The sequence below is a fragment of the Ranitomeya imitator genome, chromosome 5 (assembly GCF_032444005.1).
Source record: "Ranitomeya imitator isolate aRanImi1 chromosome 5, aRanImi1.pri, whole genome shotgun sequence".
Taxonomy (NCBI): domain Eukaryota; kingdom Metazoa; phylum Chordata; class Amphibia; order Anura; family Dendrobatidae; genus Ranitomeya; species Ranitomeya imitator.
Window position 1 is genome coordinate 704,918,352 of NC_091286.1, and position 21,784 is coordinate 704,940,135.

At 42.5% G+C, this 21,784-nt stretch overlaps 47 non-coding genes across 47 annotated transcripts; 35 read left to right on the forward strand and 12 right to left on the reverse strand.

Moving 5' to 3' along the window:
• The first annotated feature begins 315 nt into the window (after nucleotides 1-315).
• On the forward strand, nucleotides 316-387 carry TRNAG-UCC (transfer RNA glycine (anticodon UCC)). The gene has a single exon. It is a non-coding gene; the product is annotated as a tRNA-Gly (tRNA).
• Nucleotides 388-1,084: 697 nt separating this feature from the next.
• TRNAA-AGC (transfer RNA alanine (anticodon AGC)) lies at nucleotides 1,085-1,157 on the forward strand. Its single transcript has one exon. It is a non-coding gene; the product is annotated as a tRNA-Ala (tRNA).
• Nucleotides 1,158-1,253: 96 nt separating this feature from the next.
• On the forward strand, nucleotides 1,254-1,339 carry TRNAY-GUA (transfer RNA tyrosine (anticodon GUA)). The gene is given in 2 exon segments: nucleotides 1,254-1,290; nucleotides 1,304-1,339. It is a non-coding gene; the product is annotated as a tRNA-Tyr (tRNA).
• Nucleotides 1,340-1,483: 144 nt separating this feature from the next.
• TRNAN-GUU (transfer RNA asparagine (anticodon GUU)) lies at nucleotides 1,484-1,557 on the reverse strand. The gene has a single exon. It is a non-coding gene; the product is annotated as a tRNA-Asn (tRNA).
• A 536-nt stretch (nucleotides 1,558-2,093) lies between these two features.
• On the forward strand, nucleotides 2,094-2,165 carry TRNAG-UCC (transfer RNA glycine (anticodon UCC)). The gene has a single exon. It is a non-coding gene; the product is annotated as a tRNA-Gly (tRNA).
• Nucleotides 2,166-3,033: 868 nt separating this feature from the next.
• Nucleotides 3,034-3,119, forward strand: TRNAY-GUA (transfer RNA tyrosine (anticodon GUA)). Its single transcript is given in 2 exon segments — nucleotides 3,034-3,070; nucleotides 3,084-3,119. It is a non-coding gene; the product is annotated as a tRNA-Tyr (tRNA).
• A 144-nt stretch (nucleotides 3,120-3,263) lies between these two features.
• Nucleotides 3,264-3,337, reverse strand: TRNAN-GUU (transfer RNA asparagine (anticodon GUU)). Its single transcript has one exon. It is a non-coding gene; the product is annotated as a tRNA-Asn (tRNA).
• A 537-nt stretch (nucleotides 3,338-3,874) lies between these two features.
• Nucleotides 3,875-3,946, forward strand: TRNAG-UCC (transfer RNA glycine (anticodon UCC)). Its single transcript has one exon. It is a non-coding gene; the product is annotated as a tRNA-Gly (tRNA).
• Nucleotides 3,947-4,643: 697 nt separating this feature from the next.
• TRNAA-AGC (transfer RNA alanine (anticodon AGC)) lies at nucleotides 4,644-4,716 on the forward strand. Its single transcript has one exon. It is a non-coding gene; the product is annotated as a tRNA-Ala (tRNA).
• A 96-nt stretch (nucleotides 4,717-4,812) lies between these two features.
• On the forward strand, nucleotides 4,813-4,898 carry TRNAY-GUA (transfer RNA tyrosine (anticodon GUA)). The gene is given in 2 exon segments: nucleotides 4,813-4,849; nucleotides 4,863-4,898. It is a non-coding gene; the product is annotated as a tRNA-Tyr (tRNA).
• A 144-nt stretch (nucleotides 4,899-5,042) lies between these two features.
• Nucleotides 5,043-5,116, reverse strand: TRNAN-GUU (transfer RNA asparagine (anticodon GUU)). Its single transcript has one exon. It is a non-coding gene; the product is annotated as a tRNA-Asn (tRNA).
• Nucleotides 5,117-5,653: 537 nt separating this feature from the next.
• TRNAG-UCC (transfer RNA glycine (anticodon UCC)) lies at nucleotides 5,654-5,725 on the forward strand. Its single transcript has one exon. It is a non-coding gene; the product is annotated as a tRNA-Gly (tRNA).
• A 697-nt stretch (nucleotides 5,726-6,422) lies between these two features.
• Nucleotides 6,423-6,495, forward strand: TRNAA-AGC (transfer RNA alanine (anticodon AGC)). Its single transcript has one exon. It is a non-coding gene; the product is annotated as a tRNA-Ala (tRNA).
• A 96-nt stretch (nucleotides 6,496-6,591) lies between these two features.
• TRNAY-GUA (transfer RNA tyrosine (anticodon GUA)) lies at nucleotides 6,592-6,677 on the forward strand. The gene is given in 2 exon segments: nucleotides 6,592-6,628; nucleotides 6,642-6,677. It is a non-coding gene; the product is annotated as a tRNA-Tyr (tRNA).
• A 144-nt stretch (nucleotides 6,678-6,821) lies between these two features.
• TRNAN-GUU (transfer RNA asparagine (anticodon GUU)) lies at nucleotides 6,822-6,895 on the reverse strand. Its single transcript has one exon. It is a non-coding gene; the product is annotated as a tRNA-Asn (tRNA).
• Nucleotides 6,896-7,431: 536 nt separating this feature from the next.
• TRNAG-UCC (transfer RNA glycine (anticodon UCC)) lies at nucleotides 7,432-7,503 on the forward strand. Its single transcript has one exon. It is a non-coding gene; the product is annotated as a tRNA-Gly (tRNA).
• Nucleotides 7,504-8,200: 697 nt separating this feature from the next.
• Nucleotides 8,201-8,273, forward strand: TRNAA-AGC (transfer RNA alanine (anticodon AGC)). Its single transcript has one exon. It is a non-coding gene; the product is annotated as a tRNA-Ala (tRNA).
• A 96-nt stretch (nucleotides 8,274-8,369) lies between these two features.
• On the forward strand, nucleotides 8,370-8,455 carry TRNAY-GUA (transfer RNA tyrosine (anticodon GUA)). The gene is given in 2 exon segments: nucleotides 8,370-8,406; nucleotides 8,420-8,455. It is a non-coding gene; the product is annotated as a tRNA-Tyr (tRNA).
• A 144-nt stretch (nucleotides 8,456-8,599) lies between these two features.
• Nucleotides 8,600-8,673, reverse strand: TRNAN-GUU (transfer RNA asparagine (anticodon GUU)). The gene has a single exon. It is a non-coding gene; the product is annotated as a tRNA-Asn (tRNA).
• A 537-nt stretch (nucleotides 8,674-9,210) lies between these two features.
• Nucleotides 9,211-9,282, forward strand: TRNAG-UCC (transfer RNA glycine (anticodon UCC)). Its single transcript has one exon. It is a non-coding gene; the product is annotated as a tRNA-Gly (tRNA).
• Nucleotides 9,283-9,979: 697 nt separating this feature from the next.
• TRNAA-AGC (transfer RNA alanine (anticodon AGC)) lies at nucleotides 9,980-10,052 on the forward strand. The gene has a single exon. It is a non-coding gene; the product is annotated as a tRNA-Ala (tRNA).
• Nucleotides 10,053-10,148: 96 nt separating this feature from the next.
• Nucleotides 10,149-10,234, forward strand: TRNAY-GUA (transfer RNA tyrosine (anticodon GUA)). The gene is given in 2 exon segments: nucleotides 10,149-10,185; nucleotides 10,199-10,234. It is a non-coding gene; the product is annotated as a tRNA-Tyr (tRNA).
• A 144-nt stretch (nucleotides 10,235-10,378) lies between these two features.
• Nucleotides 10,379-10,452, reverse strand: TRNAN-GUU (transfer RNA asparagine (anticodon GUU)). Its single transcript has one exon. It is a non-coding gene; the product is annotated as a tRNA-Asn (tRNA).
• A 536-nt stretch (nucleotides 10,453-10,988) lies between these two features.
• Nucleotides 10,989-11,060, forward strand: TRNAG-UCC (transfer RNA glycine (anticodon UCC)). The gene has a single exon. It is a non-coding gene; the product is annotated as a tRNA-Gly (tRNA).
• Nucleotides 11,061-11,759: 699 nt separating this feature from the next.
• Nucleotides 11,760-11,832, forward strand: TRNAA-AGC (transfer RNA alanine (anticodon AGC)). The gene has a single exon. It is a non-coding gene; the product is annotated as a tRNA-Ala (tRNA).
• Nucleotides 11,833-11,928: 96 nt separating this feature from the next.
• Nucleotides 11,929-12,014, forward strand: TRNAY-GUA (transfer RNA tyrosine (anticodon GUA)). Its single transcript is given in 2 exon segments — nucleotides 11,929-11,965; nucleotides 11,979-12,014. It is a non-coding gene; the product is annotated as a tRNA-Tyr (tRNA).
• A 144-nt stretch (nucleotides 12,015-12,158) lies between these two features.
• Nucleotides 12,159-12,232, reverse strand: TRNAN-GUU (transfer RNA asparagine (anticodon GUU)). The gene has a single exon. It is a non-coding gene; the product is annotated as a tRNA-Asn (tRNA).
• A 537-nt stretch (nucleotides 12,233-12,769) lies between these two features.
• On the forward strand, nucleotides 12,770-12,841 carry TRNAG-UCC (transfer RNA glycine (anticodon UCC)). Its single transcript has one exon. It is a non-coding gene; the product is annotated as a tRNA-Gly (tRNA).
• Nucleotides 12,842-13,870: 1,029 nt separating this feature from the next.
• On the forward strand, nucleotides 13,871-13,943 carry TRNAA-AGC (transfer RNA alanine (anticodon AGC)). Its single transcript has one exon. It is a non-coding gene; the product is annotated as a tRNA-Ala (tRNA).
• A 96-nt stretch (nucleotides 13,944-14,039) lies between these two features.
• On the forward strand, nucleotides 14,040-14,125 carry TRNAY-GUA (transfer RNA tyrosine (anticodon GUA)). Its single transcript is given in 2 exon segments — nucleotides 14,040-14,076; nucleotides 14,090-14,125. It is a non-coding gene; the product is annotated as a tRNA-Tyr (tRNA).
• A 144-nt stretch (nucleotides 14,126-14,269) lies between these two features.
• TRNAN-GUU (transfer RNA asparagine (anticodon GUU)) lies at nucleotides 14,270-14,343 on the reverse strand. The gene has a single exon. It is a non-coding gene; the product is annotated as a tRNA-Asn (tRNA).
• Nucleotides 14,344-14,880: 537 nt separating this feature from the next.
• TRNAG-UCC (transfer RNA glycine (anticodon UCC)) lies at nucleotides 14,881-14,952 on the forward strand. The gene has a single exon. It is a non-coding gene; the product is annotated as a tRNA-Gly (tRNA).
• A 697-nt stretch (nucleotides 14,953-15,649) lies between these two features.
• TRNAA-AGC (transfer RNA alanine (anticodon AGC)) lies at nucleotides 15,650-15,722 on the forward strand. The gene has a single exon. It is a non-coding gene; the product is annotated as a tRNA-Ala (tRNA).
• Nucleotides 15,723-15,818: 96 nt separating this feature from the next.
• Nucleotides 15,819-15,904, forward strand: TRNAY-GUA (transfer RNA tyrosine (anticodon GUA)). The gene is given in 2 exon segments: nucleotides 15,819-15,855; nucleotides 15,869-15,904. It is a non-coding gene; the product is annotated as a tRNA-Tyr (tRNA).
• Nucleotides 15,905-16,048: 144 nt separating this feature from the next.
• Nucleotides 16,049-16,122, reverse strand: TRNAN-GUU (transfer RNA asparagine (anticodon GUU)). Its single transcript has one exon. It is a non-coding gene; the product is annotated as a tRNA-Asn (tRNA).
• A 536-nt stretch (nucleotides 16,123-16,658) lies between these two features.
• TRNAG-UCC (transfer RNA glycine (anticodon UCC)) lies at nucleotides 16,659-16,730 on the forward strand. Its single transcript has one exon. It is a non-coding gene; the product is annotated as a tRNA-Gly (tRNA).
• A 698-nt stretch (nucleotides 16,731-17,428) lies between these two features.
• On the forward strand, nucleotides 17,429-17,501 carry TRNAA-AGC (transfer RNA alanine (anticodon AGC)). Its single transcript has one exon. It is a non-coding gene; the product is annotated as a tRNA-Ala (tRNA).
• A 96-nt stretch (nucleotides 17,502-17,597) lies between these two features.
• On the forward strand, nucleotides 17,598-17,683 carry TRNAY-GUA (transfer RNA tyrosine (anticodon GUA)). The gene is given in 2 exon segments: nucleotides 17,598-17,634; nucleotides 17,648-17,683. It is a non-coding gene; the product is annotated as a tRNA-Tyr (tRNA).
• Nucleotides 17,684-17,827: 144 nt separating this feature from the next.
• Nucleotides 17,828-17,901, reverse strand: TRNAN-GUU (transfer RNA asparagine (anticodon GUU)). The gene has a single exon. It is a non-coding gene; the product is annotated as a tRNA-Asn (tRNA).
• Nucleotides 17,902-18,438: 537 nt separating this feature from the next.
• Nucleotides 18,439-18,510, forward strand: TRNAG-UCC (transfer RNA glycine (anticodon UCC)). The gene has a single exon. It is a non-coding gene; the product is annotated as a tRNA-Gly (tRNA).
• A 696-nt stretch (nucleotides 18,511-19,206) lies between these two features.
• On the forward strand, nucleotides 19,207-19,279 carry TRNAA-AGC (transfer RNA alanine (anticodon AGC)). Its single transcript has one exon. It is a non-coding gene; the product is annotated as a tRNA-Ala (tRNA).
• A 96-nt stretch (nucleotides 19,280-19,375) lies between these two features.
• Nucleotides 19,376-19,461, forward strand: TRNAY-GUA (transfer RNA tyrosine (anticodon GUA)). The gene is given in 2 exon segments: nucleotides 19,376-19,412; nucleotides 19,426-19,461. It is a non-coding gene; the product is annotated as a tRNA-Tyr (tRNA).
• Nucleotides 19,462-19,605: 144 nt separating this feature from the next.
• TRNAN-GUU (transfer RNA asparagine (anticodon GUU)) lies at nucleotides 19,606-19,679 on the reverse strand. The gene has a single exon. It is a non-coding gene; the product is annotated as a tRNA-Asn (tRNA).
• Nucleotides 19,680-20,216: 537 nt separating this feature from the next.
• Nucleotides 20,217-20,288, forward strand: TRNAG-UCC (transfer RNA glycine (anticodon UCC)). Its single transcript has one exon. It is a non-coding gene; the product is annotated as a tRNA-Gly (tRNA).
• Nucleotides 20,289-20,985: 697 nt separating this feature from the next.
• TRNAA-AGC (transfer RNA alanine (anticodon AGC)) lies at nucleotides 20,986-21,058 on the forward strand. The gene has a single exon. It is a non-coding gene; the product is annotated as a tRNA-Ala (tRNA).
• Nucleotides 21,059-21,154: 96 nt separating this feature from the next.
• Nucleotides 21,155-21,240, forward strand: TRNAY-GUA (transfer RNA tyrosine (anticodon GUA)). The gene is given in 2 exon segments: nucleotides 21,155-21,191; nucleotides 21,205-21,240. It is a non-coding gene; the product is annotated as a tRNA-Tyr (tRNA).
• Nucleotides 21,241-21,384: 144 nt separating this feature from the next.
• Nucleotides 21,385-21,458, reverse strand: TRNAN-GUU (transfer RNA asparagine (anticodon GUU)). The gene has a single exon. It is a non-coding gene; the product is annotated as a tRNA-Asn (tRNA).
• Nucleotides 21,459-21,784: the final 326 nt, after the last annotated feature.

The following is a 21,784-nucleotide window of genomic DNA, read 5'->3' on the forward strand; positions in this document are numbered from 1 at the left end:
TGTTTTATACTCTTCATCATTACATTTCATCTAAATGCCCCTGTCTACAGCAAACCCTTTTGGCTCAAAAAAACACTGGTTAAAACCCTGAATCCCAGTTCAACTCATGCCGCTAAAGGACCAGAAGGCCTTTACGATGTCTCAAAATTTTCTATAAACAAACCATAAAAGGTCAATGGTTCTCCTTGGGATTGTGCTACATCACAACTTTTTTCACTCTCCCCCAGTTTGATTCTCCATGTACTTAGAAAGGATTTGCTAGAACGTTTACTGTTATTGCAGAAAATGTAAAAAAAAAAATGCGCGCTTACGTAAGCGTTGGTGGTATAGTGGTGAGCATAGCTGCCTTCCAAGCAGTTGACCCGGGTTCGATTCCCGGCCAACGCATGGCTTGCTTTTTCACCATTGGTGTTGCGTTTATTCTCTTTTAATGTTTTGTGTTCAAGCTCATGCTCTACTCTCTTCTTACAGTTTAGCAACCACAAAAAGGAGAAAAAAACGAAGAGAAGCGTTCTTAGCTTTTTCAACACTTCATCTAAACCATTTGCTGCTCATCAGTTATTGTTTGAAACTTAGTAGGGTTAGTCCGCAATACAAAAGCAATGCCAAGGTAAACATTGGTATTGTGCTGGTTGGTGTAGCTTCTGTCAAAAGCAAACGCGTTTTGGCTCAAAAATTACTGGTCAAAACCCTGAATCCTGGATCAACTTGTGCCAAAGGACCAGAAGGCCTTCACGACCTCTCAGCAGTTTCTATAAACAAACAAAGCCATAAAAGGTCAATGGTTCTCTTTTGGGATTGTGCTACATCGCAACTTTTTTCTTCAAACTATGCAAGTTTTTTTCACTGTCCCCAATTTGATTCTCCATGTACATAGAAAGGGGTTGCTAGAAAGTTGCCCAACTGTATTTGTAGGGCACCAATCACGTTGTAGACTCCTTAAATGTTCTTCCAGTATGCAAAAATGGAATCCACAATTTAAAAAAAAAAAAAAAAAAAAAAAAAGCTTGCACTGGCATGTGTGATTGTATATGAAAATTGTGACCTGGTGTGACGTGAAACTGACGATATGTTTGCCAGGTTTGGGGGATTAGCTCAAGTGGTAGAGCGCTCGCTTAGCATGCGAGAGGTAGCGGGATCGATGCCCGCATTCTCCAATACTACCGCTGAATTCCTTTTTCGCTGGGTTGAATGAATCATTTTTACCACCTGCTCGTGGCACCCATGGCCAAACCTAGTGGGCTTTCAACAATCCTTCGATAGCTCAGCTGGTAGAGCGGAGGACTGTAGCTCTAAATTAGCAATCCTTAGGTCGCTGGTTCAATTCCGGCTCGAAGGAAGTTTTGTTTATCCTATCTCATCCAGAAGGTTTTTCTCCAGTTTGTCTCGTGAATTCAAAACATCGTCAGCAAAATGGCTTTTACTTGAGGGAGATGCTTAGCACAAATGCAAAAACTTCTTCAACTGAAGCAAAAGGGTGCAACGTCCCTGGGTGGACTCGAACCACCAACCTTTCGGTTAACAGCCGAACGCGCTAACCGATTGCGCCACAGAGACATGATTTTCAACAAAAACAAACATTTGCAAAGCACCAAGAATAATTTAGTTGCCAACAGATAAGAAATGGCTGATAAATTACATGACATAGACCAGAAGGCAGGCAGTAATTAGACTTCAACTCTGAGCATCCTCCACCATAAGCAGAGTGGCGCAGCGGAAGCGTGCTGGGCCCATAACCCAGAGGTCGATGGATCGAAACCATCCTCTGCTAAACGGTTGTGTTTTATACTCTTCATCATTACATTTCATCTAAATGCCCCTGTCTACAGCAAACCCTTTTGGCTCAAAAAAACACTGGTTAAAACCCTGAATCCCAGTTCAACTCATGCCGCTAAAGGACCAGAAGGCCTTTACGACGTCTCAAAATTTTCTATAAACAAACCATAAAAGGTCAATGGTTCTCCTTGGGATTGTGCTACATCACAACTTTTTTCACTCTCCCCCAGTTTGATTCTCCATGTACTTAGAAAGGATTTGCTAGAACGTTTACTGTTATTGCAGAAAATGTAAAAAAAAAATGCGCGCTTACGTAAGCGTTGGTGGTATAGTGGTGAGCATAGCTGCCTTCCAAGCAGTTGACCCGGGTTCGATTCCCGGCCAACGCATGGCTTGCTTTTTCACCATTGGTGTTGCGTTTATTCTCTTTTAATGTTTTGTGTTCAAGCTCATGCTCTACTCTCTTCTTACAGTTTAGCAACCACAAAAAGGAGAAAAAAACGAAGAGAAGCGTTCTTAGCTTTTTCAACACTTCATCTAAACCATTTGCTGCTCATCAGTTATTGTTTGAAACTTAGTAGGGTTAGTCCGCAATACAAAAGCAATGCCAAGGTAAACATTGGTATTGTGCTGGTTGGTGTAGCTTCTGTCAAAAGCAAACGCGTTTTGGCTCAAAAATTACTGGTCAAAACCCTGAATCCTGGATCAACTTGTGCCAAAGGACCAGAAGGCCTTCACGACCTCTCAGCAGTTTCTATAAACAAACAAAGCCATAAAAGGTCAATGGTTCTCTTTTGGGATTGTGCTACATCGCAACTTTTTTCTTCAAACTATGCAAGTTTTTTTCACTGTCCCCAATTTGATTCTCCATGTACATAGAAAGGGGTTGCTAGAAAGTTGCCCAACTGTATTTGTAGGGCACCAATCACGTTGTAGACTCCTTAAATGTTCTTCCAGTATGCAAAAATGGAATCCACACTTAAAAAAAAAAAAAAAAAAAAAAAAAAAAGCTTGCACTGGCATGTGTGATTGTATATGAAAATTGTGACCTGGTGTGACGTGAAACTGACGATATGTTTGCCAGGTTTGGGGGATTAGCTCAAGTGGTAGAGCGCTCGCTTAGCATGCGAGAGGTAGTGGGATCGATGCCCGCATTCTCCAATACTACCGCTGAATTCCTTTTTCGCTGGGTTGAATGAATCATTTTTACCACCTGCTCGTGGCACCCATGGCCAAACCTAGTGGGCTTTCAACAATCCTTCGATAGCTCAGCTGGTAGAGCGGAGGACTGTAGCTCTAAATTAGCAATCCTTAGGTCGCTGGTTCAATTCCGGCTCGAAGGAAGTTTTGTTTATCCTATCTCATCCAGAAGGTTTTTCTCCAGTTTGTCTCGTGAATTCAAAACATCGTCAGCAAAATGGCTTTTACTTGAGGGAGATGCTTAGCACAAATGCAAAAACTTCTTCAACTGAAGCAAAAGGGTGCAACGTCCCTGGGTGGACTCGAACCACCAACCTTTCGGTTAACAGCCGAACGCGCTAACCGATTGCGCCACAGAGACATGATTTTCAACAAAAACAAACATTTGCAAAGCACCAAGAATAATTTAGTTGCCAACAGATAAGAAATGGCTGATAAATTACATGACATAGACCAGAAGGCAGGCAGTAATTAGACTTCAACTCTGAGCATCCTCCACCATAAGCAGAGTGGCGCAGCGGAAGCGTGCTGGGCCCATAACCCAGAGGTCGATGGATCGAAACCATCCTCTGCTAAACGGTTGTGTTTTATACTCTTCATCATTACATTTCATCTAAATGCCCCTGTCTACAGCAAACCCTTTTGGCTCAAAAAAACACTGGTTAAAACCCTGAATCCCAGTTCAACTCATGCCGCTAAAGGACCAGAAGGCCTTTACGATGTCTCAAAATTTTCTATAAACAAACCATAAAAGGTCAATGGTTCTCCTTGGGATTGTGCTACATCACAACTTTTTTCACTCTCCCCCAGTTTGATTCTCCATGTACTTAGAAAGGATTTGCTAGAACGTTTACTGTTATTGCAGAAAATGTAAAAAAAAAAATGCGCGCTTACGTAAGCGTTGGTGGTATAGTGGTGAGCATAGCTGCCTTCCAAGCAGTTGACCCGGGTTCGATTCCCGGCCAACGCATGGCTTGCTTTTTCACCATTGGTGTTGCGTTTATTCTCTTTTAATGTTTTGTGTTCAAGCTCATGCTCTACTCTCTTCTTACAGTTTAGCAACCACAAAAAGGAGAAAAAAACGAAGAGAAGCGTTCTTAGCTTTTTCAACACTTCATCTAAACCATTTGCTGCTCATCAGTTATTGTTTGAAACTTAGTAGGGTTAGTCCGCAATACAAAAGCAATGCCAAGGTAAACATTGGTATTGTGCTGGTTGGTGTAGCTTCTGTCAAAAGCAAACGCGTTTTGGCTCAAAAATTACTGGTCAAAACCCTGAATCCTGGATCAACTTGTGCCAAAGGACCAGAAGGCCTTCACGACCTCTCAGCAGTTTCTATAAACAAACAAAGCCATAAAAGGTCAATGGTTCTCTTTTGGGATTGTGCTACATCGCAACTTTTTTCTTCAAACTATGCAAGTTTTTTTCACTGTCCCCAATTTGATTCTCCATGTACATAGAAAGGGGTTGCTAGAAAGTTGCCCAACTGTATTTGTAGGGCACCAATCACGTTGTAGACTCCTTAAATGTTCTTCCAGTATGCAAAAATGGAATCCACAATTTAAAAAAAAAAAAAAAAAAAAAAAAAGCTTGCACTGGCATGTGTGATTGTATATGAAAATTGTGACCTGGTGTGACGTGAAACTGACGATATGTTTGCCAGGTTTGGGGGATTAGCTCAAGTGGTAGAGCGCTCGCTTAGCATGCGAGAGGTAGCGGGATCGATGCCCGCATTCTCCAATACTACCGCTGAATTCCTTTTTCGCTGGGTTGAATGAATCATTTTTACCACCTGCTCGTGGCACCCATGGCCAAACCTAGTGGGCTTTCAACAATCCTTCGATAGCTCAGCTGGTAGAGCGGAGGACTGTAGCTCTAAATTAGCAATCCTTAGGTCGCTGGTTCAATTCCGGCTCGAAGGAAGTTTTGTTTATCCTATCTCATCCAGAAGGTTTTTCTCCAGTTTGTCTCGTGAATTCAAAACATCGTCAGCAAAATGGCTTTTACTTGAGGGAGATGCTTAGCACAAATGCAAAAACTTCTTCAACTGAAGCAAAAGGGTGCAACGTCCCTGGGTGGACTCGAACCACCAACCTTTCGGTTAACAGCCGAACGCGCTAACCGATTGCGCCACAGAGACATGATTTTCAACAAAAACAAACATTTGCAAAGCACCAAGAATAATTTAGTTGCCAACAGATAAGAAATGGCTGATAAATTACATGACATAGACCAGAAGGCAGGCAGTAATTAGACTTCAACTCTGAGCATCCTCCACCATAAGCAGAGTGGCGCAGCGGAAGCGTGCTGGGCCCATAACCCAGAGGTCGATGGATCGAAACCATCCTCTGCTAAACGGTTGTGTTTTATACTCTTCATCATTACATTTCATCTAAATGCCCCTGTCTACAGCAAACCCTTTTGGCTCAAAAAAACACTGGTTAAAACCCTGAATCCCAGTTCAACTCATGCCGCTAAAGGACCAGAAGGCCTTTACGATGTCTCAAAATTTTCTATAAACAAACCATAAAAGGTCAATGGTTCTCCTTGGGATTGTGCTACATCACAACTTTTTTCACTCTCCCCCAGTTTGATTCTCCATGTACTTAGAAAGGATTTGCTAGAACGTTTACTGTTATTGCAGAAAATGTAAAAAAAAAAATGCGCGCTTACGTAAGCGTTGGTGGTATAGTGGTGAGCATAGCTGCCTTCCAAGCAGTTGACCCGGGTTCGATTCCCGGCCAACGCATGGCTTGCTTTTTCACCATTGGTGTTGCGTTTATTCTCTTTTAATGTTTTGTGTTCAAGCTCATGCTCTACTCTCTTCTTACAGTTTAGCAACCACAAAAAGGAGAAAAAAACGAAGAGAAGCGTTCTTAGCTTTTTCAACACTTCATCTAAACCATTTGCTGCTCATCAGTTATTGTTTGAAACTTAGTAGGGTTAGTCCGCAATACAAAAGCAATGCCAAGGTAAACATTGGTATTGTGCTGGTTGGTGTAGCTTCTGTCAAAAGCAAACGCGTTTTGGCTCAAAAATTACTGGTCAAAACCCTGAATCCTGGATCAACTTGTGCCAAAGGACCAGAAGGCCTTCACGACCTCTCAGCAGTTTCTATAAACAAACAAAGCCATAAAAGGTCAATGGTTCTCTTTTGGGATTGTGCTACATCGCAACTTTTTTCTTCAAACTATGCAAGTTTTTTTCACTGTCCCCAATTTGATTCTCCATGTACATAGAAAGGGGTTGCTAGAAAGTTGCCCAACTGTATTTGTAGGGCACCAATCACGTTGTAGACTCCTTAAATGTTCTTCCAGTATGCAAAAATGGAATCCACAATTTAAAAAAAAAAAAAAAAAAAAAAAAAGCTTGCACTGGCATGTGTGATTGTATATGAAAATTGTGACCTGGTGTGACGTGAAACTGACGATATGTTTGCCAGGTTTGGGGGATTAGCTCAAGTGGTAGAGCGCTCGCTTAGCATGCGAGAGGTAGCGGGATCGATGCCCGCATTCTCCAATACTACCGCTGAATTCCTTTTTCGCTGGGTTGAATGAATCATTTTTACCACCTGCTCGTGGCACCCATGGCCAAACCTAGTGGGCTTTCAACAATCCTTCGATAGCTCAGCTGGTAGAGCGGAGGACTGTAGCTCTAAATTAGCAATCCTTAGGTCGCTGGTTCAATTCCGGCTCGAAGGAAGTTTTGTTTATCCTATCTCATCCAGAAGGTTTTTCTCCAGTTTGTCTCGTGAATTCAAAACATCGTCAGCAAAATGGCTTTTACTTGAGGGAGATGCTTAGCACAAATGCAAAAACTTCTTCAACTGAAGCAAAAGGGTGCAACGTCCCTGGGTGGACTCGAACCACCAACCTTTCGGTTAACAGCCGAACGCGCTAACCGATTGCGCCACAGAGACATGATTTTCAACAAAAACAAACATTTGCAAAGCACCAAGAATAATTTAGTTGCCAACAGATAAGAAATGGCTGATAAATTACATGACATAGACCAGAAGGCAGGCAGTAATTAGACTTCAACTCTGAGCATCCTCCACCATAAGCAGAGTGGCGCAGCGGAAGCGTGCTGGGCCCATAACCCAGAGGTCGATGGATCGAAACCATCCTCTGCTAAACGGTTGTGTTTTATACTCTTCATCATTACATTTCATCTAAATGCCCCTGTCTACAGCAAACCCTTTTGGCTCAAAAAAACACTGGTTAAAACCCTGAATCCCAGTTCAACTCATGCCGCTAAAGGACCAGAAGGCCTTTACGACGTCTCAAAATTTTCTATAAACAAACCATAAAAGGTCAATGGTTCTCCTTGGGATTGTGCTACATCACAACTTTTTTCACTCTCCCCCAGTTTGATTCTCCATGTACTTAGAAAGGATTTGCTAGAACGTTTACTGTTATTGCAGAAAATGTAAAAAAAAAATGCGCGCTTACGTAAGCGTTGGTGGTATAGTGGTGAGCATAGCTGCCTTCCAAGCAGTTGACCCGGGTTCGATTCCCGGCCAACGCATGGCTTGCTTTTTCACCATTGGTGTTGCGTTTATTCTCTTTTAATGTTTTGTGTTCAAGCTCATGCTCTACTCTCTTCTTACAGTTTAGCAACCACAAAAAGGAGAAAAAAACGAAGAGAAGCGTTCTTAGCTTTTTCAACACTTCATCTAAACCATTTGCTGCTCATCAGTTATTGTTTGAAACTTAGTAGGGTTAGTCCGCAATACAAAAGCAATGCCAAGGTAAACATTGGTATTGTGCTGGTTGGTGTAGCTTCTGTCAAAAGCAAACGCGTTTTGGCTCAAAAATTACTGGTCAAAACCCTGAATCCTGGATCAACTTGTGCCAAAGGACCAGAAGGCCTTCACGACCTCTCAGCAGTTTCTATAAACAAACAAAGCCATAAAAGGTCAATGGTTCTCTTTTGGGATTGTGCTACATCGCAACTTTTTTCTTCAAACTATGCAAGTTTTTTTCACTGTCCCCAATTTGATTCTCCATGTACATAGAAAGGGGTTGCTAGAAAGTTGCCCAACTGTATTTGTAGGGCACCAATCACGTTGTAGACTCCTTAAATGTTCTTCCAGTATGCAAAAATGGAATCCACAATTTAAAAAAAAAAAAAAAAAAAAAAAAAGCTTGCACTGGCATGTGTGATTGTATATGAAAATTGTGACCTGGTGTGACGTGAAACTGACGATATGTTTGCCAGGTTTGGGGGATTAGCTCAAGTGGTAGAGCGCTCGCTTAGCATGCGAGAGGTAGCGGGATCGATGCCCGCATTCTCCAATACTACCGCTGAATTCCTTTTTCGCTGGGTTGAATGAATCATTTTTACCACCTGCTCGTGGCACCCATGGCCAAACCTAGTGGGCTTTCAACAATCCTTCGATAGCTCAGCTGGTAGAGCGGAGGACTGTAGCTCTAAATTAGCAATCCTTAGGTCGCTGGTTCAATTCCGGCTCGAAGGAAGTTTTGTTTATCCTATCTCATCCAGAAGGTTTTTCTCCAGTTTGTCTCGTGAATTCAAAACATCGTCAGCAAAATGGCTTTTACTTGAGGGAGATGCTTAGCACAAATGCAAAAACTTCTTCAACTGAAGCAAAAGGGTGCAACGTCCCTGGGTGGACTCGAACCACCAACCTTTCGGTTAACAGCCGAACGCGCTAACCGATTGCGCCACAGAGACATGATTTTCAACAAAAACAAACATTTGCAAAGCACCAAGAATAATTTAGTTGCCAACAGATAAGAAATGGCTGATAAATTACATGACATAGACCAGAAGGCAGGCAGTAATTAGACTTCAACTCTGAGCATCCTCCACCATAAGCAGAGTGGCGCAGCGGAAGCGTGCTGGGCCCATAACCCAGAGGTCGATGGATCGAAACCATCCTCTGCTAAACGGTTGTGTTTTATACTCTTCATCATTACATTTCATCTAAATGCCCCTGTCTACAGCAAACCCTTTTGGCTCAAAAAAACACTGGTTAAAACCCTGAATCCCAGTTCAACTCATGCCGCTAAAGGACCAGAAGGCCTTTACGATGTCTCAAAATTTTCTATAAACAAACCATAAAAGGTCAATGGTTCTCCTTGGGATTGTGCTACATCACAACTTTTTTCACTCTCCCCCAGTTTGATTCTCCATGTACTTAGAAAGGATTTGCTAGAACGTTTACTGTTATTGCAGAAAATGTAAAAAAAAAAATGCGCGCTTACGTAAGCGTTGGTGGTATAGTGGTGAGCATAGCTGCCTTCCAAGCAGTTGACCCGGGTTCGATTCCCGGCCAACGCATGGCTTGCTTTTTCACCATTGGTGTTGCGTTTATTCTCTTTTAATGTTTTGTGTTCAAGCTCATGCTCTACTCTCTTCTTACAGTTTAGCAACCACAAAAAGGAGAAAAAAACGAAGAGAAGCGTTCTTAGCTTTTTCAACACTTCATCTAAACCATTTGCTGCTCATCAGTTATTGTTTGAAACTTAGTAGGGTTAGTCCGCAATACAAAAGCAATGCCAAGGTAAACATTGGTATTGTGCTGGTTGGTGTAGCTTCTGTCAAAAGCAAACGCGTTTTGGCTCAAAAATTACTGGTCAAAACCCTGAATCCTGGATCAACTTGTGCCAAAGGACCAGAAGGCCTTCACGACCTCTCAGCAGTTTCTATAAACAAACAAAGCCATAAAAGGTCAATGGTTCTCTTTTGGGATTGTGCTACATCGCAACTTTTTTCTTCAAACTATGCAAGTTTTTTTCACTGTCCCCAATTTGATTCTCCATGTACATAGAAAGGGGTTGCTAGAAAGTTGCCCAACTGTATTTGTAGGGCACCAATCACGTTGTAGACTCCTTAAATGTTCTTCCAGTATGCAAAAATGGAATCCACAATTTAAAAAAAAAAAAAAAAAAAAAAAAAGCTTGCACTGGCATGTGTGATTGTATATGAAAATTGTGACCTGGTGTGACGTGAAACTGACGATATGTTTGCCAGGTTTGGGGGATTAGCTCAAGTGGTAGAGCGCTCGCTTAGCATGCGAGAGGTAGCGGGATCGATGCCCGCATTCTCCAATACTACCGCTGAATTCCTTTTTCGCTGGGTTGAATGAATCATTTTTACCACCTGCTCGTGGCACCCATGGCCAAACCTAGTGGGCTTTCAACAATCCTTCGATAGCTCAGCTGGTAGAGCGGAGGACTGTAGCTCTAAATTAGCAATCCTTAGGTCGCTGGTTCAATTCCGGCTCGAAGGAAGTTTTGTTTATCCTATCTCATCCAGAAGGTTTTTCTCCAGTTTGTCTCGTGAATTCAAAACATCGTCAGCAAAATGGCTTTTACTTGAGGGAGATGCTTAGCACAAATGCAAAAACTTCTTCAACTGAAGCAAAAGGGTGCAACGTCCCTGGGTGGACTCGAACCACCAACCTTTCGGTTAACAGCCGAACGCGCTAACCGATTGCGCCACAGAGACATGATTTTCAACAAAAACAAACATTTGCAAAGCACCAAGAATAATTTAGTTGCCAACAGATAAGAAATGGCTGATAAATTACATGACATAGACCAGAAGGCAGGCAGTAATTAGACTTCAACTCTGAGCATCCTCCACCATAAGCAGAGTGGCGCAGCGGAAGCGTGCTGGGCCCATAACCCAGAGGTCGATGGATCGAAACCATCCTCTGCTAAACGGTTGTGTTTTATACTCTTCATCATTACATTTCATCTAAATGCCCCTGTCTACAGCAAACCCTTTTGGCTCAAAAAAACACTGGTTAAAACCCTGAATCCCAGTTCAACTCATGCCGCTAAAGGACCAGAAGGCCTTTACGACGTCTCAAAATTTTCTATAAACAAACCATAAAAGGTCAATGGTTCTCCTTGGGATTGTGCTACATCACAACTTTTTTCACTCTCCCCCAGTTTGATTCTCCATGTACTTAGAAAGGATTTGCTAGAACGTTTACTGTTATTGCAGAAAATGTAAAAAAAAAATGCGCGCTTACGTAAGCGTTGGTGGTATAGTGGTGAGCATAGCTGCCTTCCAAGCAGTTGACCCGGGTTCGATTCCCGGCCAACGCATGGCTTGCTTTTTCACCATTGGTGTTGCGTTTATTCTCTTTTAATGTTTTGTGTTCAAGCTCATGCTCTACTCTCTTCTTACAGTTTAGCAACCACAAAAAGGAGAAAAAAACGAAGAGAAGCGTTCTTAGCTTTTTCAACACTTCATCTAAACCATTTGCTGCTCATCAGTTATTGTTTGAAACTTAGTAGGGTTAGTCCGCAATACAAAAGCAATGCCAAGGTAAACATTGGTATTGTGCTGGTTGGTGTAGCTTCTGTCAAAAGCAAACGCGTTTTGGCTCAAAAATTACTGGTCAAAACCCTGAATCCTGGATCAACTTGTGCCAAAGGACCAGAAGGCCTTCACGACCTCTCAGCAGTTTCTATAAACAAACAAAGCCATAAAAGGTCAATGGTTCTCTTTTGGGATTGTGCTACATCGCAACTTTTTTCTTCAAACTATGCAAGTTTTTTTCACTGTCCCCAATTTGATTCTCCATGTACATAGAAAGGGGTTGCTAGAAAGTTGCCCAACTGTATTTGTAGGGCACCAATCACGTTGTAGACTCCTTAAATGTTCTTCCAGTATGCAAAAATGGAATCCACAATTTAAAAAAAAAAAAAAAAAAAAAAAAAAAACTTGCACTGGCATGTGTGATTGTATATGAAAATTGTGACCTGGTGTGACGTGAAACTGACGATATGTTTGCCAGGTTTGGGGGATTAGCTCAAGTGGTAGAGCGCTCGCTTAGCATGCGAGAGGTAGCGGGATCGATGCCCGCATTCTCCAATACTACCGCTGAATTCCTTTTTCGCTGGGTTGAATGAATCATTTTTACCACCTGCTCGTGGCACCCATGGCCAAACCTAGTGGGCTTTCAACAATCCTTCGATAGCTCAGCTGGTAGAGCGGAGGACTGTAGCTCTAAATTAGCAATCCTTAGGTCGCTGGTTCAATTCCGGCTCGAAGGAAGTTTTGTTTATCCTATCTCATCCAGAAGGTTTTTCTCCAGTTTGTCTCGTGAATTCAAAACATCGTCAGCAAAATGGCTTTTACTTGAGGGAGATGCTTAGCACAAATGCAAAAACTTCTTCAACTGAAGCAAAAGGGTGCAACGTCCCTGGGTGGACTCGAACCACCAACCTTTCGGTTAACAGCCGAACGCGCTAACCGATTGCGCCACAGAGACATGATTTTCAACAAAAACAAACATTTGCAAAGCACCAAGAATAATTTAGTTGCCAACAGATAAGAAATGGCTGATAAATTACATGACATAGACCAGAAGGCAGGCAGTAATTAGACTTCAACTCTGAGCATCCTCCACCATAAGCAGAGTGGCGCAGCGGAAGCGTGCTGGGCCCATAACCCAGAGGTCGATGGATCGAAACCATCCTCTGCTAAACGGTTGTGTTTTATACTCTTCATCATTACATTTCATCTAAATGCCCCTGTCTACAGCAAACCCTTTTGGCTCAAAAAAACACTGGTTAAAACCCTGAATCCCAGTTCAACTCATGCCGCTAAAGGACCAGAAGGCCTTTACGATGTCTCAAAATTTTCTATAAACAAACCATAAAAGGTCAATGGTTCTCCTTGGGATTGTGCTACATCACAACTTTTTTCACTCTCCCCCAGTTTGATTCTCCATGTACTTAGAAAGGATTTGCTAGAACGTTTACTGTTATTGCAGAAAATGTAAAAAAAAAAATGCGCGCTTACGTAAGCGTTGGTGGTATAGTGGTGAGCATAGCTGCCTTCCAAGCAGTTGACCCGGGTTCGATTCCCGGCCAACGCATGGCTTGCTTTTTCACCATTGGTGTTGCGTTTATTCTCTTTTAATGTTTTGTGTTCAAGCTCATGCTCTACTCTCTTCTTACAGTTTAGCAACCACAAAAAGGAGAAAAAAACGAAGAGAAGCGTTCTTAGCTTTTTCAACACTTCATCTAAACCATTTGCTGCTCATCAGTTATTGTTTGAAACTTAGTAGGGTTAGTCCGCAATACAAAAGCAATGCCAAGGTAAACATTGGTATTGTGCTGGTTGGTGTAGCTTCTGTCAAAAGCAAACGCGTTTTGGCTCAAAAATTACTGGTCAAAACCCTGAATCCTGGATCAACTTGTGCCAAAGGACCAGAAGGCCTTCACGACCTCTCAGCAGTTTCTATAAACAAACAAAGCCATAAAAGGTCAATGGTTCTCTTTTGGGATTGTGCTACATCGCAACTTTTTTCTTCAAACTATGCAAGTTTTTTTCACTGTCCCCAATTTGATTCTCCATGTACATAGAAAGGGGTTGCTAGAAAGTTGCCCAACTGTATTTGTAGGGCACCAATCACGTTGTAGACTCCTTAAAGGGACTCTGTCACCTGAATTTGGCGGGACTGGTTTTGGGTCATATGGGCGGAGTTTGCGGGTGTTTGATTCACCCTTTCCTTACCCGCTGGTTGCATGCTGGCCGCAATATTGGATTGAAGTTCATTCTCTGTCCTCCATAGTACACGCCTGTGCAAGGCAATCTTACCTTGTGCAGGCATGTACTACGGAGGACAGAGAATGAACTTCAATCCAATATTGCAGCCAGCATGCAGCCAGCGGGTAAGGAAAGGGTGAATCAAAAACCCGAAAACTCCGCCCATATGACCCAAAACCAGTCCCGCCAAATTCAGGTGACAGGTTCCCTTTAAATGTTCTTCCAGTATGCAAAAATGGAATCCACAATTTAAAAAAAAAAAAAAAAAAAAAAAAAGCTTGCACTGGCATGTGTGATTGTATATGAAAATTGTGACCTGGTGTGACGTGAAACTGACGATATGTTTGCCAGGTTTGGGGGATTAGCTCAAGTGGTAGAGCGCTCGCTTAGCATGCGAGAGGTAGCGGGATCGATGCCCGCATTCTCCAATACTACCGCTGAATTCCTTTTTCGCTGGGTTGAATGAATCATTTTTACCACCTGCTCGTGGCACCCATGGCCAAACCTAGTGGGCTTTCAACAATCCTTCGATAGCTCAGCTGGTAGAGCGGAGGACTGTAGCTCTAAATTAGCAATCCTTAGGTCGCTGGTTCAATTCCGGCTCGAAGGAAGTTTTGTTTATCCTATCTCATCCAGAAGGTTTTTCTCCAGTTTGTCTCGTGAATTCAAAACATCGTCAGCAAAATGGCTTTTACTTGAGGGAGATGCTTAGCACAAATGCAAAAACTTCTTCAACTGAAGCAAAAGGGTGCAACGTCCCTGGGTGGACTCGAACCACCAACCTTTCGGTTAACAGCCGAACGCGCTAACCGATTGCGCCACAGAGACATGATTTTCAACAAAAACAAACATTTGCAAAGCACCAAGAATAATTTAGTTGCCAACAGATAAGAAATGGCTGATAAATTACATGACATAGACCAGAAGGCAGGCAGTAATTAGACTTCAACTCTGAGCATCCTCCACCATAAGCAGAGTGGCGCAGCGGAAGCGTGCTGGGCCCATAACCCAGAGGTCGATGGATCGAAACCATCCTCTGCTAAACGGTTGTGTTTTATACTCTTCATCATTACATTTCATCTAAATGCCCCTGTCTACAGCAAACCCTTTTGGCTCAAAAAAACACTGGTTAAAACCCTGAATCCCAGTTCAACTCATGCCGCTAAAGGACCAGAAGGCCTTTACGATGTCTCAAAATTTTCTATAAACAAACCATAAAAGGTCAATGGTTCTCCTTGGGATTGTGCTACATCACAACTTTTTTCACTCTCCCCCAGTTTGATTCTCCATGTACTTAGAAAGGATTTGCTAGAACGTTTACTGTTATTGCAGAAAATGTAAAAAAAAAAATGCGCGCTTACGTAAGCGTTGGTGGTATAGTGGTGAGCATAGCTGCCTTCCAAGCAGTTGACCCGGGTTCGATTCCCGGCCAACGCATGGCTTGCTTTTTCACCATTGGTGTTGCGTTTATTCTCTTTTAATGTTTTGTGTTCAAGCTCATGCTCTACTCTCTTCTTACAGTTTAGCAACCACAAAAAGGAGAAAAAAACGAAGAGAAGCGTTCTTAGCTTTTTCAACACTTCATCTAAACCATTTGCTGCTCATCAGTTATTGTTTGAAACTTAGTAGGGTTAGTCCGCAATACAAAAGCAATGCCAAGGTAAACATTGGTATTGTGCTGGTTGGTGTAGCTTCTGTCAAAAGCAAACGCGTTTTGGCTCAAAAATTACTGGTCAAAACCCTGAATCCTGGATCAACTTGTGCCAAAGGACCAGAAGGCCTTCACGACCTCTCAGCAGTTTCTATAAACAAACAAAGCCATAAAAGGTCAATGGTTCTCTTTTGGGATTGTGCTACATCGCAACTTTTTTCTTCAAACTATGCAAGTTTTTTTCACTGTCCCCAATTTGATTCTCCATGTACATAGAAAGGGGTTGCTAGAAAGTTGCCCAACTGTATTTGTAGGGCACCAATCACGTTGTAGACTCCTTAAATGTTCTTCCAGTATGCAAAAATGGAATCCACAATTTAAAAAAAAAAAAAAAAAAAAAAAAAGCTTGCACTGGCATGTGTGATTGTATATGAAAATTGTGACCTGGTGTGACGTGAAACTGACGATATGTTTGCCAGGTTTGGGGGATTAGCTCAAGTGGTAGAGCGCTCGCTTAGCATGCGAGAGGTAGCGGGATCGATGCCCGCATTCTCCAATACTACCGCTGAATTCCTTTTTCGCTGGGTTGAATGAATCATTTTTACCACCTGCTCGTGGCACCCATGGCCAAACCTAGTGGGCTTTCAACAATCCTTCGATAGCTCAGCTGGTAGAGCGGAGGACTGTAGCTCTAAATTAGCAATCCTTAGGTCGCTGGTTCAATTCCGGCTCGAAGGAAGTTTTGTTTATCCTATCTCATCCAGAAGGTTTTTCTCCAGTTTGTCTCGTGAATTCAAAACATCGTCAGCAAAATGGCTTTTACTTGAGGGAGATGCTTAGCACAAATGCAAAAACTTCTTCAACTGAAGCAAAAGGGTGCAACGTCCCTGGGTGGACTCGAACCACCAACCTTTCGGTTAACAGCCGAACGCGCTAACCGATTGCGCCACAGAGACATGATTTTCAACAAAAACAAACATTTGCAAAGCACCAAGAATAATTTAGTTGCCAACAGATAAGAAATGGCTGATAAATTACATGACATAGACCAGAAGGCAGGCAGTAATTAGACTTCAACTCTGAGCATCCTCCACCATAAGCAGAGTGGCGCAGCGGAAGCGTGCTGGGCCCATAACCCAGAGGTCGATGGATCGAAACCATCCTCTGCTAAACGGTTGTGTTTTATACTCTTCATCATTACATTTCATCTAAATGCCCCTGTCTACAGCAAACCCTTTTGGCTCAAAAAAACACTGGTTAAAACCCTGAATCCCAGTTCAACTCATGCCGCTAAAGGACCAGAAGGCCTTTACGACGTCTCAAAATTTTCTATAAACAAACCATAAAAGGTCAATGGTTCTCCTTGGGATTGTGCTACATCACAACTTTTTTCACTCTCCCCCAGTTTGATTCTCCATGTACTTAGAAAGGATTTGCTAGAACGTTTACTGTTATTGCAGAAAATGTAAAAAAAAAATGCGCGCTTACGTAAGCGTTGGTGGTATAGTGGTGAGCATAGCTGCCTTCCAAGCAGTTGACCCGGGTTCGATTCCCGGCCAACGCATGGCTTGCTTTTTCACCATTGGTGTTGCGTTTATTCTCTTTTAATGTTTTGTGTTCAAGCTCATGCTCTACTCTCTTCTTACAGTTTAGCAACCACAAAAAGGAGAAAAAAACGAAGAGAAGCGTTCTTAGCTTTTTCAACACTTCATCTAAACCATTTGCTGCTCATCAGTTATTGTTTGAAACTTAGTAGGGTTAGTCCGCAATACAAAAGCAATGCCAAGGTAAACATTGGTATTGTGCTGGTTGGTGTAGCTTCTGTCAAAAGCAAACGCGTTTTGGCTCAAAAATTACTGGTCAAAACCCTGAATCCTGGATCAACTTGTGCCAAAGGACCAGAAGGCCTTCACGACCTCTCAGCAGTTTCTATAAACAAACAAAGCCATAAAAGGTCAATGGTTCTCTTTTGGGATTGTGCTACATCGCAACTTTTTTCTTCAAACTATGCAAGTTTTTTTCACTGTCCCCAATTTGATTCTCCATGTACATAGAAAGGGGTTGCTAGAAAGTTGCCCAACTGTATTTGTAGGGCACCAATCACGTTGTAGACTCCTTAAATGTTCTTCCAGTATGCAAAAATGGAATCCACAATTTAAAAAAAAAAAAAAAAAAAAAAAAAAGCTTGCACTGGCATGTGTGATTGTATATGAAAATTGTGACCTGGTGTGACGTGAAACTGACGATATGTTTGCCAGGTTTGGGGGATTAGCTCAAGTGGTAGAGCGCTCGCTTAGCATGCGAGAGGTAGCGGGATCGATGCCCGCATTCTCCAATACTACCGCTGAATTCCTTTTTCGCTGGGTTGAATGAATCATTTTTACCACCTGCTCGTGGCACCCATGGCCAAACCTAGTGGGCTTTCAACAATCCTTCGATAGCTCAGCTGGTAGAGCGGAGGACTGTAGCTCTAAATTAGCAATCCTTAGGTCGCTGGTTCAATTCCGGCTCGAAGGAAGTTTTGTTTATCCTATCTCATCCAGAAGGTTTTTCTCCAGTTTGTCTCGTGAATTCAAAACATCGTCAGCAAAATGGCTTTTACTTGAGGGAGATGCTTAGCACAAATGCAAAAACTTCTTCAACTGAAGCAAAAGGGTGCAACGTCCCTGGGTGGACTCGAACCACCAACCTTTCGGTTAACAGCCGAACGCGCTAACCGATTGCGCCACAGAGACATGATTTTCAACAAAAACAAACATTTGCAAAGCACCAAGAATAATTTAGTTGCCAACAGATAAGAAATGGCTGATAAATTACATGACATAGACCAGAAGGCAGGCAGTAATTAGACTTCAACTCTGAGCATCCTCCACCATAAGCAGAGTGGCGCAGCGGAAGCGTGCTGGGCCCATAACCCAGAGGTCGATGGATCGAAACCATCCTCTGCTAAACGGTTGTGTTTTATACTCTTCATCATTACATTTCATCTAAATGCCCCTGTCTACAGCAAACCCTTTTGGCTCAAAAAAACACTGGTTAAAACCCTGAATCCCAGTTCAACTCATGCCGCTAAAGGACCAGAAGGCCTTTACGATGTCTCAAAATTTTCTATAAACAAACCATAAAAGGTCAATGGTTCTCCTTGGGATTGTGCTACATCACAACTTTTTTCACTCTCCCCCAGTTTGATTCTCCATGTACTTAGAAAGGATTTGCTAGAACGTTTACTGTTATTGCAGAAAATGTAAAAAAAAAAATGCGCGCTTACGTAAGCGTTGGTGGTATAGTGGTGAGCATAGCTGCCTTCCAAGCAGTTGACCCGGGTTCGATTCCCGGCCAACGCATGGCTTGCTTTTTCACCATTGGTGTTGCGTTTATTCTCTTTTAATGTTTTGTGTTCAAGCTCATGCTCTACTCTCTTCTTACAGTTTAGCAACCACAAAAAGGAGAAAAAAACGAAGAGAAGCGTTCTTAGCTTTTTCAACACTTCATCTAAACCATTTGCTGCTCATCAGTTATTGTTTGAAACTTAGTAGGGTTAGTCCGCAATACAAAAGCAATGCCAAGGTAAACATTGGTATTGTGCTGGTTGGTGTAGCTTCTGTCAAAAGCAAACGCGTTTTGGCTCAAAAATTACTGGTCAAAACCCTGAATCCTGGATCAACTTGTGCCAAAGGACCAGAAGGCCTTCACGACCTCTCAGCAGTTTCTATAAACAAACAAAGCCATAAAAGGTCAATGGTTCTCTTTTGGGATTGTGCTACATCGCAACTTTTTTCTTCAAACTATGCAAGTTTTTTTCACTGTCCCCAATTTGATTCTCCATGTACATAGAAAGGGGTTGCTAGAAAGTTGCCCAACTGTATTTGTAGGGCACCAATCACGTTGTAGACTCCTTAAATGTTCTTCCAGTATGCAAAAATGGAATCCACAATTTAAAAAAAAAAAAAAAAAAAAAAAAGCTTGCACTGGCATGTGTGATTGTATATGAAAATTGTGACCTGGTGTGACGTGAAACTGACGATATGTTTGCCAGGTTTGGGGGATTAGCTCAAGTGGTAGAGCGCTCGCTTAGCATGCGAGAGGTAGCGGGATCGATGCCCGCATTCTCCAATACTACCGCTGAATTCCTTTTTCGCTGGGTTGAATGAATCATTTTTACCACCTGCTCGTGGCACCCATGGCCAAACCTAGTGGGCTTTCAACAATCCTTCGATAGCTCAGCTGGTAGAGCGGAGGACTGTAGCTCTAAATTAGCAATCCTTAGGTCGCTGGTTCAATTCCGGCTCGAAGGAAGTTTTGTTTATCCTATCTCATCCAGAAGGTTTTTCTCCAGTTTGTCTCGTGAATTCAAAACATCGTCAGCAAAATGGCTTTTACTTGAGGGAGATGCTTAGCACAAATGCAAAAACTTCTTCAACTGAAGCAAAAGGGTGCAACGTCCCTGGGTGGACTCGAACCACCAACCTTTCGGTTAACAGCCGAACGCGCTAACCGATTGCGCCACAGAGACATGATTTTCAACAAAAACAAACATTTGCAAAGCACCAAGAATAATTTAGTTGCCAACAGATAAGAAATGGCTGATAAATTACATGACATAGACCAGAAGGCAGGCAGTAATTAGACTTCAACTCTGAGCATCCTCCACCATAAGCAGAGTGGCGCAGCGGAAGCGTGCTGGGCCCATAACCCAGAGGTCGATGGATCGAAACCATCCTCTGCTAAACGGTTGTGTTTTATACTCTTCATCATTACATTTCATCTAAATGCCCCTGTCTACAGCAAACCCTTTTGGCTCAAAAAAACACTGGTTAAAACCCTGAATCCCAGTTCAACTCATGCCGCTAAAGGACCAGAAGGCCTTTACGATGTCTCAAAATTTTCTATAAACAAACCATAAAAGGTCAATGGTTCTCCTTGGGATTGTGCTACATCACAACTTTTTTCACTCTCCCCCAGTTTGATTCTCCATGTACTTAGAAAGGATTTGCTAGAACGTTTACTGTTATTGCAGAAAATGTAAAAAAAAAAATGCGCGCTTACGTAAGCGTTGGTGGTATAGTGGTGAGCATAGCTGCCTTCCAAGCAGTTGACCCGGGTTCGATTCCCGGCCAACGCATGGCTTGCTTTTTCACCATTGGTGTTGCGTTTATTCTCTTTTAATGTTTTGTGTTCAAGCTCATGCTCTACTCTCTTCTTACAGTTTAGCAACCACAAAAAGGAGAAAAAAACGAAGAGAAGCGTTCTTAGCTTTTTCAACACTTCATCTAAACCATTTGCTGCTCATCAGTTATTGTTTGAAACTTAGTAGGGTTAGTCCGCAATACAAAAGCAATGCCAAGGTAAACATTGGTATTGTGCTGGTTGGTGTAGCTTCTGTCAAAAGCAAACGCGTTTTGGCTCAAAAATTACTGGTCAAAACCCTGAATCCTGGATCAACTTGTGCCAAAGGACCAGAAGGCCTTCACGACCTCTCAGCAGTTTCTATAAACAAACAAAGCCATAAAAGGTCAATGGTTCTCTTTTGGGATTGTGCTACATCGCAACTTTTTTCTTCAAACTATGCAAGTTTTTTTCACTGTCCCCAATTTGATTCTCCATGTACATAGAAAGGGGTTGCTAGAAAGTTGCCCAACTGTATTTGTAGGGCACCAATCACGTTGTAGACTCCTTAAATGTTCTTCCAGTATGCAAAAATGGAATCCACAATTTAAAAAAAAAAAAAAAAAAAAAAAAAGCTTGCACTGGCATGTGTGATTGTATATGAAAATTGTGACCTGGTGTGACGTGAAACTGACGATATGTTTGCCAGGTTTGGGGGATTAGCTCAAGTGGTAGAGCGCTCGCTTAGCATGCGAGAGGTAGCGGGATCGATGCCCGCATTCTCCAATACTACCGCTGAATTCCTTTTTCGCTGGGTTGAATGAATCATTTTTACCACCTGCTCGTGGCACCCATGGCCAAACCTAGTGGGCTTTCAACAATCCTTCGATAGCTCAGCTGGTAGAGCGGAGGACTGTAGCTCTAAATTAGCAATCCTTAGGTCGCTGGTTCAATTCCGGCTCGAAGGAAGTTTTGTTTATCCTATCTCATCCAGAAGGTTTTTCTCCAGTTTGTCTCGTGAATTCAAAACATCGTCAGCAAAATGGCTTTTACTTGAGGGAGATGCTTAGCACAAATGCAAAAACTTCTTCAACTGAAGCAAAAGGGTGCAACGTCCCTGGGTGGACTCGAACCACCAACCTTTCGGTTAACAGCCGAACGCGCTAACCGATTGCGCCACAGAGACATGATTTTCAACAAAAACAAACATTTGCAAAGCACCAAGAATAATTTAGTTGCCAACAGATAAGAAATGGCTGATAAATTACATGACATAGACCAGAAGGCAGGCAGTAATTAGACTTCAACTCTGAGCATCCTCCACCATAAGCAGAGTGGCGCAGCGGAAGCGTGCTGGGCCCATAACCCAGAGGTCGATGGATCGAAACCATCCTCTGCTAAACGGTTGTGTTTTATACTCTTCATCATTACATTTCATCTAAATGCCCCTGTCTACAGCAAACCCTTTTGGCTCAAAAAAACACTGGTTAAAACCCTGAATCCCAGTTCAAC